Raw genomic sequence first — 13,203 nt, 5'->3', positions numbered from 1 at the left:
GATGACAATGCACATGAATGACGCGCTCTAGAATGAGTACCTCAATAAGGAAGACCTTAGAAAGCTATGGGTAGAACTCGAGCAGCGTTTTGGCAACTTTCGTGACTCCCTGCTTCTAGATTTAGAAGTGAGATGGCATAGCCTCCGCTTCTGTGACTTCAAGTCCGTACTTGACTACAATTTGGAAGCCCTTCATATCAAGTCTTTGATGGAGTTCTGTGGCAAGACCATCACAGATACGATGTTGATCGAGAATACTCTCTCTACCTTCCCCGCCTCTGCACTGATGATTGCAAAGAATTATAGGATTGATGTAATTGCAGGACGCATCACAAGGTTTCATTAGCTTATTGGCCCTATGAACGTAGCTGAGAAGCAAAACAATATCCTTGTGAAGAACTATAACTCTAGACCCGTGGAAACCAAGTCTATTCCGGAGTCTAATTATAGTCGCGCCCCCAAGAGAGGATGCAAGGAGCGAAACCCTAAAAGTAGGGATGATTCTGGACATTCTGGTCCATATTTTCGCCTCAAAGAGGAAGGAAACCGCCAAGATAGGCATACACGGAACCGTGGAGGTCAACGTGTGAAGAGAGAGAGAGGCCAAGCCTCCAGCTATTGTGGTGACGCCACCAAGGAAAGAAGCCGTCCCCAACGCGCCCCTAAAGCGCCTCGATCAAGGGAGCCTGACCACAAAGATGCTTATCTTCGATGTGGAGTGTCCGGACATTGGGCCAAAGCATGTAAAGTATCCAAGAATGTTGCAAATGCTTACAAGCAGTACCGTGAAGCAAGGGAAGAAAATTACATGAAGCAAGAAGATCAAGAGGACAATCTCACTCTTAGGGTGGAAGACTTCAAGGGCCAAGAGACTGGCGATTTTGATTAAGTCTTTTTATTTTCCAAGAGATGTAGGTAATTGCCATATTATGTTTGTAGTAGATGCCAATGGTTTAGTCTTTCTTCAAAGTAGGCTCACCCAAAGTATGTATGATGTCTAGGAAGGTTTTGAGATTAGTGGTACTTAAGCGAGCCTTGCTCCACCAACATCTCTCTACTCACCTGGGCACATTTATTTTGGAGTTACCGAAAGAAGTTAGACGACTGCCATTGTTTTGCATTAACTAGTTTATTGGATTAGATTTTCATTGGCTAAAGAGACAATGATGTAATTTTGTTTGCCTTATTAATAAAAGTTGAGTTCTTTTCATTATGACTCCTTTTTAATTACGAGCTTTTTCTTTTAGGAATGGATTCTGGAGAACAGCAATGTCTTGCGGATAGTGCGACTACGCACACCATTCTCCGCCATAGGAAATTATTCTTGGAGATGTTGCCTACATATTCCTCTGTGTGACTACGATGGCTGGGCCATCAGGTTTAGTCCAAGGACATGGAATGACCCAATTCCTCTTGCCAAATGGCACCTTGATAAATGTCGCAGAAGCTCTCTATGCTCCTAAGGCAAATCGAACCTTATTGAGCTTTAAAGATATCATAGCCAATAGATTCCATGCGGAAACGCATACTGAGAACGGAAAAGAATTCCTTTGCAGTACCTTTAATGATTGCGGACGAAAGCGCATCTTAGAGAAGCTTATGTGTCAATCTAGTGGACTTTATGTCACTACAATTCGACCAATTGAATCCAATAATGTGATAAGAGAATATCTCTTGGATAGTAACACATATTGGCTTTGGCATGATCGACTAGGACATCCTGGTCGTGATATGATGATCCGTATTGACAGGACCCGCCCCGGATTTCACCCTGAAATCCGAAGTGACCCTGCGGGGCCCACCTTAGAAGAAATTCTATCAAAAATTTGGCGGAACTTCCCCTAAAATGGGCAACCCAAACCTGTAGGGAATATTTACACTTCTCAATCGAATCATCCTTATGCCCCTGGAGCCACCCTGCTCCCCAAATCAACATCAATCTCCAATTCACAAAACACGTATCTCAACTTGAATAACATAAATCCCATAGGTAATCAAAGCAATTCTAACAGAAAGGTATATGAGGAAAACCTAATTCAAAGGCAGATGCGGAAGACATGCTGCTGACTATGCCTCAATTTCGTGTACACCCGACCTCAACTAATTCGCCTGCAAACTGGGCATTTGAAACCGAAGTGCCCAGGGGAAAAGTATTGAAAACACGTTAGTGTGAGTGGACAAAAATAAACAATTCTAAACGAAAGAAATTTTATACTTTCCCCATTTATTTCCTTAAAAACTCTCGATGCATGCAACGATTTAGAAAACAAATCACGAGAAGCTCCGCTCAAGAAAAACCGACTAGCCCCGCTAGTCAGAAACAACTGAGAAAAAAAAATCGAAACTCCAATACTCAACAGGATAAGACCAGCCCCGCTGGTTACACGGAAATCAGACTAGGCCCCGCTAGTCGAGAAATGATAGGATATGGGGAAGAGATATCACCATACGGGAAATGGAGCCTCCCAGGCTCTACCTACCCTCAACTGCCACTCACACATAGATTGTGCGAGGAGGAGAACTAATAACCTCGACTACCACCCACGTGAGGAGGAGAATAAATCACCTCTACTGCCACTCACCAACACAAAGTAGGTGAGGAGGAGAACAAGCTACCTCAACTGCCACTCACCAACACAAAGTCAGTGAGGAGGAGACCTAATCACATAACCCGCGTATGGTGAGGAAAAATCATCGAAAACCAGTAAATCCATGTAGCTTCCCCATATTTCTCACGAGATAGAAACCATGTATTCAACGACGTGACCCCGCACGCCAAGATTACTCTCAATCTCAAAATGGATAAGTGAGAAATAGGAATAAATCGACGGCGTGTCCCACACGCCCAAATATTCTCAAATCCGTGACCAAAACTGGAAATTAGTATAGGTAAATCCCATTTCCAAAAAATCTCTCAAAATCTCCAAGAAGCCAACCCAATCCAAAATCCTTAATTAGGCATTCCCAATGCTAAAACCGAAAGTCAGTAAACAATTGAGAATGTCCAACCCCATTGAAACTCATCTTAAAAATCTTTCAGGAGCTTAACTCGGTGATTAGGTATATGCTTAATTCCGGAAATTTACCTCGGAAATTAGGGAATTCATCAACTAATAATATAAATCAAAACCAACCTTTGAAACTCATTATTGAAAGCAAATCCATGATATAATTCGAAATCAATTTCCTCAAAAAGTATATGAATAATCACTAGAGCATTATTTTAAGAAAATAAATGCATGCATCGTTATTTAAAACAAAAGTCCACTCACAGTACTATTTAGTCGTTCACGCGTACGAGTTCCTTCACCAAATAATAATTCGATACGTCACCCTGAGCAATTAAAATCCGCAAACGAATGAATATTGAATGGAAATTCAATTTACGATAAATAGGAATTGAATCTAGATCCTCTCCTCTATGACCAAAGCCTTCGATTCTCATTGGATTCTTTCCAAATTTCACCAAAATTACTCTTCATCAATTATGTGATTAAACTAGCTAAAAACAGAAATTAAGTCACTGTTCATCCACCGAACTATTCACTCGTCGGCACTGTTCACTCGTCGGCCAACTCCTCTGATGGTCACCAAATTTTGAGAGCGGCTTCATCTCAACATCCTTAACACTTCTTTCAACTACCATCAAGCCAGAAAACAACCAGAACTACCTCAACAATTAAGAAAACAGTAAATTCAGATTTGTGAATAGTACCCGGATTTCCAATCTCTAAAATCCTCTAATATATATGCAATATTACACTCAAAAGAAAGGTCATGAGGTAATGAACAAGTTTATACCTTAGGGTTTCTCCAAAATGTCGATGGTTTGGACGGATCTCTCTCCCTTTCCTTCTTTCCTTCTTTCTTTCTCTTTCTCTCTCTCCCCCTCTCTCTTCCTTCCTTCCTTTCTGGCTCTGATCGTGAAAACAAGAATAGTAGAAGAAGATGGCTGATTTAATTAAGTTAGGGACAAGGTGAAATGACTAAAATGCCATTAAAACGAAAATACCCATAACTTCTGCATACGAACTCCGATTTTAGCGTACCACCTATGCACGCGCTCGGTTTAATGTCCACTACAACTTTCATGAAGGAACTTTTCTCAAATTTTGGCCCGATCAAAAAGTCAACTTTTAGGGCCACTAAAAAAAACTGAATTAGGGTAAAAAGTGAAAGTAGTTGTCGTTTACCGTCCAAATAACTAGTAAACGGGTAAGTGAAAATACAGGATGTTACACGTATACTAAAGACTTCACACGGACATCCATTCTTTTGAGGAAACGAAGCAAGAATCAAAGATTGATTCCCAAACTTAGTGTGATTGCCGTTGCAGTCGCCTCTGGCGCCGCCGTCGTCCACCGCCGGTCTAGGGCCACCCATGTCCCTGACAGATTCATATTTTCATACATTTTTATACCCTTAAATGTAGGATTCTAGGCTTAGTTCTTATCATTTTTGAGTCATTTACTTTGTGTTTGTGTTTTGTAGGTTAAATTGGAGAAAAGAAAGATTTGGAGCTTAAAGTCAGACGCAGGATTGAAAGGGTGCTTGCTATCCTGAGTGTCCAGAATTGGCTCTGTTGTGCGTCAACTTCACGGATTAAACTGTACCTTCTCACAAGGAATTAGCAAGCAAGCCTTATACCATTGGAAAGATACGGATGTTAGCTTTCTGAGAAATTTTACGGAAGTGGATTCTCATTTTTCTAGAGGAAGTTATGAGAATCCACTTGGGAGGGACATACAAGGCAGATTCTGACGGATTTTGCATATCTTTTCGGAATCTGACTTGTGAGGCCCAAGTCCGTTGTTCTTAGCACTTGAATGAAACAAGGCTGAACGTGTCTGACATATTTGGAGTAATTTCTTGCATTGACTTTAATAACCCTGCGTTTCTTTGGAGAGAAGAAATCTATTCCAAGTTAGACTAGAAGACCTAATTAGAAGCCCAAGTCAAGTAGGAATTGGGAGGGACATACAAGGCAGAAAACCTAGAACATCTAGAGACACAAGAGGCAGCATATTCGGCAGAGAACAAGGAGAAGAGAAGCTCTCACCATCGCTGAACCGGAGTTCCTCAATTCTTCCATTGTTTGTTTCATGTTTTCTTTGATTCTAGTCATGTTTTTCATAGTCATGGATTGCTAAACTTCTAAGCTAGGGCTGAGATGAAGCCCCTAGTATGACTATTCTATTTGTTTAGTTGGTTTGTTATTAAATTTCTGAATTTCTATGTTAAACTCTTAATCACCGTTTCAATAGAACTTTTATTCAAAATCTTTGCTCGGGATCAATAAGACCTAGGTTTTTTTTATGAGTTATTTGGTTGGAGAACATGATGCTTGATCAATGAGTAGATGTTGTCTAGGGTGCCAAAAGATAATTCAATCTTGTGATTAAAGAGTTGTGAATTAAGAATACAAGTGCTTGATCATAGTCGATATTCTTGTTTGCATGATTTCCTAGTTCTTTTGTGCTTAATGGAGTTGAACATGTTTGCTTGAACCTGATCATTAAGTGGAGTAAATTATAGTTTGGCTACTTGAGTTCTATACAGGATCAATAAGTTGGAATTCATAGGTTAGAAGAACTTTGGCATATGTTTGGGATCAATAAGGCTTATGTACGGAAATCTTTAGCATGAAATCTAGGGAATTCAATTGTTATCAACTAGAGAATCGGATAGAAATATTAGGTGGTGGATTCAATGCTTTAGCATCTTTATAATCTATCCTTAAACTCTAAAGAATCTCATTGCTCATTCTTGTCTTTAATTTTAGTTTTTCTTTCTTTAATTTTCTGTTTACAACTCAATCATCATAAAAATCAGTTTGTTTCACTTAAGTATAGCACACTTGTCATAACAAAATTGTCTCAATCAGTCATTAAGGGAATGACCTCGTGCTTGCACATCTATTCTACAATTGATTCGTGCATTTGCGAGTACTAAATTAAAATTGACAACGCCATAGATGGCATCACCCATGGCCATGACGCCATGGATGCCACTTCCCATGGTTCCAATGCCATGATGGGTGATGTAGTCACAAACTTTGCTTCAAATAGCGCTTCAGATGCTCAGACCCAACCAAAATCCTCATTGGTTGCTTCTCAGGCCCCTCGCTCATTTTGCAAAGTCTGTTCCTTAGGGAAATTAGGACCGAGATCGTCCTACACAAAGAATCCCAAAATACTCATTCTGTTATTACAGAGAATCTAAGGGGATAATTGTGGACCAATTCAACCATCTTGCGGACCTTTTAAATACTTTATGGTATTGGTTGATGCGTCGACACGCTGGTCACATGTCGCTCTGTTGTCCACTCGAAATGCTTCTTATACTAAACTCCTAGCCCAGATTATACTAAACTCTGTTGTCACACGGGCTCACTACCCGGACCATCTCATTAAGTCTATTCAACTTGATAATGCTGGGGAGTTTACATCGAAAACGTTCAATGACTATTGCATGTCACTGGGGATTGATGTAGAGCATCCAGTACCCCATGTGCATTCCCAAAATGGTCTCACGGAAGTCGCTATTAAGCGTCTACAGATGATAGCACGAACATTGGTTATGCGCACCAATCTCCCTGTTTTCGCTTGGGAATATCCAGTACTGCATGCAGCGACCCCACTGCCACCCAACCTTACTCTGCGTTACAGCTAGTGACTGGGTACGAGCCTGATATCCCGCACTTATGCATTTTTGAGTGTGTCATTTATGTGCCTATTACGCCGCCACAGCGTACCAAAATGGATCCATAGAGACGAATGGGCATATATGTTAGATATGAATCTCCAATTATCGTCCTCTACCAGGAACCCTTGACAGGCGATGACTTTACTGCTAGATATTGTCACTTTGATGAGACAGTCTTCCCGTCGTTAGGGGGAGATAAGAACACAGATGTTCAGCAGGAACGACAGGAATTGTCGTGGTTTGTCCCCACTATGTCTCATCTCGATCCCCGTACCGCACAGTCCAAACTTGAAATGAGACGAATTATCGAGTTCCAGAACGTAGCAGACACTCTGCCAAATGCGTTTTCTGATGTTGCTAAAGTGACAAGATCACATATACCAGCTGCAAATGTGCCTACAAGGATTGATGTCCCAAATACTGGACGTAACGCCACTCCTGTGACACCAGGAGATGGCGCCATGCCCATATTGGTAGTGATGTGGCGTCTATGGCCGCAGGTCCCGCGAGGAAGCGCGGTTAGGAATGGGCAAACGGGGGATTCTCCCGCCCCTGCCCAAAATTTCCCTCGTGCCCCCGTTCCCCATCTGGGGATATTTTCAAATGGGGGATTCCCCGCCCCCGCCCCTGCATTTGCCATTTTCTCTATATGAACTTTTTTGTTTTTCTATTTTCTATCTTTTTAGAAAATAGAAAATTTCAAAATAGCATACGATCACAAAATCAAAAATGATCGGTCAAAGCAATTCCGTCAAACACCTAATCACATACGATCTCAACTTAGCATACAATTCACAAATCACAATTATATGACGATCCAACGGTCGGATCCTCACGGATCTCCTAGAGGATCATCTTTACCAATTTATACGATGATCCAACGGTCAGATCCTCACAGATCACCTAGAGGATCATCTTTACCAATTTATACGATGATCCAACGGTCGGATCCTCACGGATCGCCCTTAGGATCATCCTTTCAAAATTATATGAAGATCCAACGGTTGGATCGTGCCCAATCACCTTTAGAATATTCCTCACAAAATTATACGATGATCCAACGATCGGATCCTCATGGATCGCCTTTTGAATCGTCTTTTCACAATTATATGATGATCCAACGGTCGGATCCTCATCCGAGACCACACATAGTCATCGGAAAACTTCTACGATCAATATATCAAAGGCACAAGTCGATCAGACAGCATGATCCTCACGAATTAAAACCTATTTACGCCAATATATCGAAACTACATTTCGTAACAACTGAGACTTTATTAAATTTACGCCAAACAAAAATTAATACAAAAAATCTCGGTCATTACAACAGTCGAATCCTCACGGATCGCCTTTTGGCTGCACAACACCTCCAGCCATGGCGGCTCGTCTCATTCAAGACTTGAAGACTTGAAGGTGGGAAAGAAAAACACCCCGTGTTTAGGTTTTTTGTTTTTTTTTTAGAATAAGAAAAATTATAAAAATGCCCTGGTTGAAAAAAAAAAAAAAAAATTGGGGAACTGGTAATGGGAAACCCCGCCCCTGCCCCAGCTTGACAAATGCGGGGAAAACCCGCGGGTATCCCACCCCTGCCCCCGTTTGCCCATTCCTAAGCGCGGTAGACCCATTGGTTCGAAGGATACTTGCCCTAGAAAGAGAGCGAATGAGGCACAAACAAATCCTTTGATCATCGATACTCAAAATCTGTTCCATAAGAATGTTTCAGATTATGGTTATGTCCAAGAGACATCTTTGGGGGATGCCTCAATGTCAGAACCTATCCATGAGAACGTAGAGATCTTTGTAAATTACACTAGTGTACATGGGACGTGGGAACGAAGCTCCATCATCATTGATGATGTATTCGCGTACTCTATAGTGCGTGAGATTATTAAGACCAATGACATCGAACCACGCTACGTTGATGAATGCCAGCGTAGAGCTGATTGGCCAAAATGGAAAGATGCGATCCAGGCAGAACTTGATTCTCTAGATAAAAGAAAGGTATTTGGGCAAGTTGTGCCAATACCGCCCAACACCAAACCAGTTGGACATAAATGAGTATTCGTTAGAAAGCGTAATGAGAGAAACAAGATTGTAAGATACAAAGCTCGCTTTGTGGCGCAAGGCTTCTCAAAACACCCTGGAATCGACTACGAGGAGACATATTCTCCCGTAATGGACGTTATTACTTTCCGCTACCTTGTCAGTTTGGTAGTTTCCGAAAAACTAAACATGCAGCTCATGGATGTGGTTACTGCATATCTATATGGGGATCTAGATACAGAGATTTACATAAAGGTCCCGGATGGACTTCAGTTACCCAAATCAAGTGGCTCTAAACCACGGAGCTCATTTGCAATAAGGTTGAAACGCTCACTATATGGATTAAAGCAATCCGGAAGGATGTCTAACTGACTACTTGATTGGGAAGGGATATGTTAACAATGAACTATGCCCATGTGTGTTCATAAAAAGAACAAGTTTCAGATTTGCAATAGTAGCGGTTTATGTCGATGACATAAACATAATTGGCACCCTTAAAGAGTTAAGGGAAACCGCTAAACACTTGAAATCCGAGTTTAAGATGAAAGATCTTGGGAAAACACTGTTTTGCCTCAGTTTGAAACTTGAGCACCGTCAAGATGGTATCCTGATTCATCAATCAACTTATACCCAAAAGATGCTTAGGCGTTTCAATACTGACAAAGTTAAGCTTTCAAGCACCCCAATGGTCGTCCGTAGTCTTGATCCAAAGAAGGATCTATTTCGTCCAAAAGATGACGACGAAGATATGCTAGAGGCAGAAGTGCCCTACCTAACTGCAATAGGCACATTATTGTACTTAGCACAATGCACAAGACTAGACATCTCTTTCGCCGTGAACTTGTTAGCTAGATATAACTCTGCGCCAACACAACGCCATTGGACTGGTGTTAAAGATAACTTTCGATACCTAAGTGGTATGATTGATATGGGCTTGTTCTATCCCTACAGAGAGACGATGGATTCAGACCCATCATATGTCAAGAACACCACCAACAGTGGTCTGCGTTCCCTCTCCCCATCCCAAAACGACATAAGTGTTTTGGAAGGTTTTGCTGATGCTGGGTACCTCTCTGACCCACACAAAGGTCGTTACCAAACTGGTTATGTGTTCACCATGGGTAAAACCACAATATCTTGGAGGTCTACAAAACAGAGCCTAATCGCTACTTTTTCGAATCATGCAGAGATTATTGCTCTTCACGAAGCAGTTCGTGAATGTATATGGCTTAGATCCATAGTTACGCATGTTCGAAGAAATTATGGTTTGAAGTCTACCACAGATGAGCCTACCAGAATTTATGAGGATAATGCTGCTTGCATTGAACAAATGAAGCAAGGCTACATCAAAGGCGACAACACCAAGCATATATCGCCTAAGTTCTTCTACAATCAAAGACAACAGAAGCTCCTCAAGATCAAGATGAACCAGGTTCGATCTGAGGACAGTGTGACAGACTTGTTTACTAAGTCATTGCCAAAATCCACGTTCGTGAAACATGTTGCAAGCATTGGCTTGCGGAAGTTATCAGAACTCCCATGATCGTAGTGACGTACACAAATTAGTGTATCAATTTAAAACCCTATCAATGTAGTAAGAATAAGTAGGGATCATTCTCAACCGGGGATTAGGGCCTAATTAATTCCTGAAAAATAAATGTTAGCAAAACAAATTAAAGAATATATATACACAGAATTTACGAAAATATAAGAAGGGGATTTAAGATTTATTTTATCTAACAACTAAGTAATATACACATGTGACACATCAAAACCAAGAATCAAATAGAATTAAATGTATGGAACGAAAATAATATGCAATTAACTACTATTAATACATTGGCAAGGTTTCAAACATCAAATAACGAATCAAAATATATCCAAGCATAGAATCAATCAAGAACAAAGATGAACGCATACAAAGTTCTTTTTACTTCCCTTAGTTAAATTAACTAGATGAACGCACCATAGTTAACCCTATTAATCTTGTAATTACTAGTGGTAGTTAATCACCAATAAACACATTCTTAACACAGTAAACACATTGGAAGTATGATCAATTCAAGTCAAGAACACAAGTTAGAACGCTAATCGAGCATGCAAAACTCATTGTTAATTCACCTAAGTATTTATAGGTTTTCCATCGAAATTATCAAAGCCTAGAACGCTAGTACCTTAATATGGATTCAATTACATTTTTATTAACCTAAGTATGCATCCAAAGATCAATTAACACATAACAATTTGGATTGAAGTTCGAAATTAACAATCATGCAAGAATATAATGAAATCGCAATTTTTCTTTTGAAAACCTAAAACCGAATTCATGCTTCATAGTATTTGGAAATCACATATCTAAATTCAATCTTTCATCCACCATAGAAATCACATAACAAGAAACCAAGAATGAAATCCAAATCGCAAATTATATAAAACCCGAAATAGAATTACATAGTTCAAAACCGAAAACAGAAAATAGGGTTCCATGGTTACACTTTTTGATCTTCAAGGACGCAAGAAGCTTCAAAAGGTGGTGGAATGGATGAGAGCTACGGCAAGGATGCTTGAATGGATGAATGGATGCTTCACAGCCTTGAACTTTGGATTTCTTGAAATTGCCGAAACTTGGAAGAGAAAGGGGAGTGTTTGTGGTTTTTGATTCTGAATTTTGTGGTGTGTAGAATGTCTTCACAAACTCCCTTTATATAGTGAACGGCAAGGGCTAGGGTTCCCTTGAATTTCTCTTTAATTGCATCACTTCGACCAATAGAAAAATAGCATATGAATTGGATAGCAAGTAACCTTCTATTGCCGAAATCTTCCATGTACTTAGACTTAATTTCGGCCTCCCTTGTATGTAGAGTCATAAATCAATTCTTATTCCTCTATTTTCTCTCATAAAATCCCAAGAAAATCCAATAATATCCCATAATATATGTTGCCGAAATTTTCTAGTAATTCCTTGTAATTCTCACGGAAAAAGTATGTAGAATGGGCCATGGACTCCTCAAAAACGTCAAGAAGGATCTAGAGCATCATGTGCAAGTCACATGCTTCAAACTTCGGGCCAAACTTCCCCAAATGGGCCAATCCGAAATCATTCTTCATATTGCCGAAATTCCTTTAATATTCTAGAACAATCTTGAACTATCTTGAGTCATCTTGAAGCCACAGCATCTCCTAGCACCACCAGGACTCCTAATGTCATCAGGTTTCCTAGTCCAACTAGGACTCTGTCATTTCTCATTTCCGAACACATTTTCCAAGCTCACTCCTAGTTGCATTAGGATTCCTACTTCAACTGGGAGTCATTTTCCTGGTTGAACTGGGAAAACTTCATTTCTCCATTTCTTTGTCATTTCTGCGCCACATTTCCTCCTTGCCTTCATTTCCATCATTTCTAGCTCTGCTTAGCTTATTTCCTGCGTTTGGAGCTCAAATGTACCTAAAAACACAAAACTAAGTTAGAAATGATATTGTTAAAAAAATAACTAAGCAAAATGTAGAGAAAATGCACTAAAAACATAGAAAATATTAGCTCGATCACGTAGTCATCAGGGGGAGATGTATACATGTTGATCTTGAAACGTGAAGGGTGTGTTTTGCTCTTTTTCCTCTTCGACCAAGGTTATTTTTGTCTAACAAGGTTTTTGTTACTCGGCAAGGTTTTTAATGAGACAACGAGAGGAGCACCACGTTTGGCCGACACAAGGGGGAGTGTTCAAGTAAATCCAGAATATGTGTCTAGCCCAAACTCTAGGTTACTTGCTCTAGTTGTAACAGGGTTTTGTATTACAGATAATCTCGGATAATCTTAATAGATATCCAATCAATGTACGATTATGTTTCCATGTACAAGTTTTTCTCTATGCTTATAATCCTCTATATAAAGAGGCCCATATTATCAATGAAAGTACAACAATTTCTCTCCCAAATATCGATTCCCTAAAACAAAAACAACAATTTTGATTTCATTTTTGCCTTCTCTCAATTTAAAAAATATGAAGAATATATTTATATTCTTGCACTAAACTACCAAACACATTTGAAAATCATTTTTATTTCTAAAAATTATTTTCGAAAATTTCACCTGTTTGGACTTTGTGTGTCCAAACATATATCCATTTCTAAAAAGATAAGAAAGTTCAAATGTGCACATGCCGGGCGGAATTTTAATTCTGGTAAAAGCTATATGTTGAAGTACGAACTGAAAGTAGAAAATAGAAAGTAGAAACAATAGAAGTATTTAACCCCAAAGTCAAAGCAGAAAGCACCACACCGTCGATGGAATCACATGGTATCGAATCCAACAATTCGATTATTGTAAGTTGTAACTTGTAAGTTTGCAACTAACAAAGTGAAGCTGTCTCTATCTGGGTTATCTGGGTTTCCTCCCACATAATAATGATAAAAATACCGGAGGGTCTTCAGTACACGGCCGTGGATGTACAGGGC

General features: G+C 39.9%; 1 long non-coding RNA gene across 1 annotated transcript; it reads right to left on the bottom strand.

Annotated features, from left to right (window-relative positions):
- Window positions 1–1,908: 1,908 nt before the first annotated feature.
- On the bottom strand, window positions 1,909–3,969 carry LOC133729034 (uncharacterized). Its single transcript, XR_009856196.1, has 4 exons — window positions 3,802–3,969; window positions 3,536–3,667; window positions 3,273–3,334; window positions 1,909–2,116 (listed from the first exon to the last, which is right to left on the bottom strand). It is a non-coding gene; the product is annotated as an uncharacterized LOC133729034 (long non-coding RNA).
- Between the last annotated feature and the right edge of the window lie 9,234 nt (window positions 3,970–13,203).

This window comes from Rosa rugosa, chromosome 2 (assembly GCF_958449725.1).
Source record: "Rosa rugosa chromosome 2, drRosRugo1.1, whole genome shotgun sequence".
Taxonomy (NCBI): domain Eukaryota; kingdom Viridiplantae; phylum Streptophyta; class Magnoliopsida; order Rosales; family Rosaceae; genus Rosa; species Rosa rugosa.
This window is presented reverse-complemented; position numbering and strand designations above follow the sequence as displayed.